We start from the raw sequence: 3,208 nt of genomic DNA on the forward strand, positions 1-3,208 counted from the left end.
GTAATCTGTGGGGGGGGAAACTTTGCCGCTTCTCTGCTTGCTCCTCTTCTCTCTCTCTTGCAAAAGCATAACAAAGTACATGAGACTCAAACCAGTCCCCGGCTGTCTCCCCTTTAATTTCTACCCTTGGGAACATCATCTCTGTTAACCACGTATTTATTTACAGGAGACGTTTTCTTTTAACCCGTGGTAGCTTTGTTCCTTTTTTGGATTTTTTGGGAGGGTAAGAGACAGAAAGTAATGACTATTCAAGCATAAAGGAGGAGGAACCACGTACAGAGGCTGCTGGGGGGGATGGAGTAACATTGACAGGCTTCTGTAGGTCTTCAAAATAGAAATGCCAGATAATTTGCAAAACATAACAACCAAACATAGGTAAGCTTAAATTAAGCAAAACAGAGATGTCAGGGGAAGAATCAAAGGAAATGGCTGGTGTGAGAAGCTGTAGCAGCGGTGACTCTTCCCAGGATGAGAACACGCAGGTGAGGGTAGCCAGGAGGTATGAAGGAAAGGATGATAAGTTGGGCACAATAATATTGCAGCTTTGTGCATGTGATGAGGTAAGAAAGCACCGTTGCCCCAAGGCACTGAGCTCATGCCGAGTGTCCCGGGTGGGGGCAGAAGCCCCCAGCTTCCCTGCAAAATAAAACCTTGCGCTGCTCATCTCCGAGTGATTCTTCACATCTTGAAGGTAGAAAATAGCCAGCAAAGCAGAAAAATCCTCCGGGGATGCGCTGCTCCTGCCTTGCTCCAGCCCAGCAGCGGAGCTGCCGCCACCAGCAAGAGGCAGGAGGGTCCCGTTCCCCCGATGTTGTCAGAAAAGCAGTGACGTTTGCTCGGTGCTTTGCGCCATCCCTCCTGCTGCCTGGGCTTGCAGGGGACACGGCTGGCTGCGCCCTGGCCGGCCCACCCCGGTGCACTGCAGGGGCTGGAGAGGGCTGGCAGGAGGGAAGGAGGCACGAGAGGCGGTGGGGAACTGGTGAGGATGGGAAAACTGGGTGCCCAGTCTCAGCTGCTCGAATCCCTCTTGGGTACGAACATCCGTAGACTCCCAGCCAAACCAGAAGCAGATTGATGCATGCGATGGGGACCTTTCCTGGCTGTCCTCTGCGCTGCAGGAGGAGCCAGACCAGCAGTTTCCAGTTTGTTCGAATGACCCACGGTTTGCATGCCAAGGGCTTCAGCCCTTTCCCTAGATGTTCTTTTAAATTCACCTTCCTCCTCCTTCCCTAGCAATGAAGTTGATAAACGTTAGCGAGTATAATTTATACATGTTGGGCAGCTACTCCTAAAACCATAAATGATACTGTGAATAAGAAACATGCTTCACCAAAGACGGTGTCCTTGCATTTCTACCCCTCCAGCCTGTGACCGAAGGGAATATTGCATTTTAGTCCATAAAGCAGATTACAAAGCCAAACCGGCACGAGCGCATCTATCAAGCAGAGGAACGACACCACCGACACATCTGAAATACACCCACGCACAAAGAACCATGGAGACTTACCGGATTCAGGTTTGACCAGAAAACCCTACTTCCATGTATCTGTGCACACACGTTGGGAAGACCAGAAGCTTCCTGGAGGCAAACAGATAAAATAACTGTTAGGGACAGCAAATCCAAGGGCTGAGAAGTGCACAAAGTGGCACAAAGGCAGTACAAGCCCATATCTTGCTCACAAAGCTCGAACCCCCCCCAAGGAATTAGGATTCACATAGTTTTGCAGGGCAGTAATTCCCTGGCATGGACACTGGCATGCAGTGGGATTGCAACCGCACCAAGTATCTCCCCCCAGCAGCTGCAGAATCGCAGAATCACAGACTGGTTGAAGTGGGAAGGGATCCCCGGAGGTCATCTGGTCCAACCCCCTGCTCAAGCAGGGCCACCTAGAGCCACATGCCTGGGACCGTGTCAAGATGTCTCTTGAATATCTCCAAGGATATTGGAGATATCTCCACAACCTCCCTGGACCACCTGTGCCAGTGCTCGGGCACCCTCACGGTGAAAAGTGTTTCCTGATGTTCAGAGGGACCCTCCCGTGTTTCAGTTTGTGCCCGTGACCTCTGGTCCTGGCACTGGGCACCACCGGGAAGAGCCTGGCTCCGTCCTCTCGGCACCCTCCCTGCAGGTATTTATAGACATTGATGAGATCCCCCTGAGCCTTCTCTTCTCCAGGCTGAGCAGTCCCAGCTCTCTCAGCCTTTCCTCATAGCAGAGGTGTTCCAGTCCCTTCAGCATCTTCATGGCCCTTCTCTGGGCTTTCCCCAGTACGTCCACGTCTCTTGTACTGGGGAGCCCAGCACTGGACCCAGCACTCCAGCTGTGGCCTCACCAGCGCTGAGCAGAGGGGAAGGATCACCTTCCTTGACCTGCTGGCAGTGGTTTTCCTAACGCAGCCTAGGGTGCTGTTGGCCGCCTTTCCTGCAAGGGTACATTGCTGTCTGATGGGCAACTTGTCCACCAGGACCTCCAGGTTCTATTCTGCAAAGCTGCTTTCCAAGCTGTTGGTCTCCAGCATGTACTGGTGCATGTGGTTGTTCCTTCCCAAGTGTAGGGATTGGCATTTCCCTTTGTTGAATTTCATGAGGTTCTTGTTTGTCCATTTCCAATGTTTAACCACTCTTCCAGTAAAGACATTTTTCCTCACGTCCAATCTAAACCTCCCCTGGCCCAACTTGAGGCCGTTTCCTCTCGTCCTATTCTTTGCTGCAAGGGCGGAAGGATGCTACTACTTTTTCTCATCTTGAAGACTTGTAGAAAGATGTGTGGGGCCAAACAGGATCCTTGCAATGACCTCCCCAAGCCCCGTCCTTTCCAATCGCAAGAGCTGGAGGATTTGGTTCATGGTGAGACACTGCACATCTGCCTCTCCTTCTCCCTCCCCTTGGGGTGTGCAGGGCTCGGCTCACCCCCAGCGCAAGGAACAAGCCTCACATGGGAAAAGCATCTTCCAGGCCATGGTGTCTCCCCTGCTCCCACCAGCCTGGTGCAGAGGGACCAAGGAGAAGGCTCTCAGCAGCAGGAGCGGGGAGGAGGATCCCTCTTGATCCCTCCTTGCCTGGTCGGGTGAAAGAGGAGCCATCTCATCTCAGACGCAGCGACGTCCCTGCTCTGAAAGGGCAGGTAACCAACCACCAACCAATTCTGTTCAATATCTTTATCAATGATCTGGACGAGGGGATCGAGTGCACCCTCAGTCAGTTTGCA

At 52.5% G+C, this 3,208-nt stretch overlaps 1 protein-coding gene across 1 annotated transcript in view; it reads right to left on the reverse strand.

The window, feature by feature from the left end:
• The window catches only part of LOC103921121 (disintegrin and metalloproteinase domain-containing protein 9-like), a 36,607-nt gene that overhangs the window by 26,734 nt on the left and 6,665 nt on the right, over positions 1-3,208 (reverse strand). The gene's annotated exons all lie outside the window — the stretch shown is intronic.

Source organism: Pygoscelis adeliae, unplaced genomic scaffold (assembly GCF_000699105.1).
Source record: "Pygoscelis adeliae isolate BGI_AS28 unplaced genomic scaffold, ASM69910v1 Scaffold297, whole genome shotgun sequence".
NCBI classification, from domain to species: domain Eukaryota; kingdom Metazoa; phylum Chordata; class Aves; order Sphenisciformes; family Spheniscidae; genus Pygoscelis; species Pygoscelis adeliae.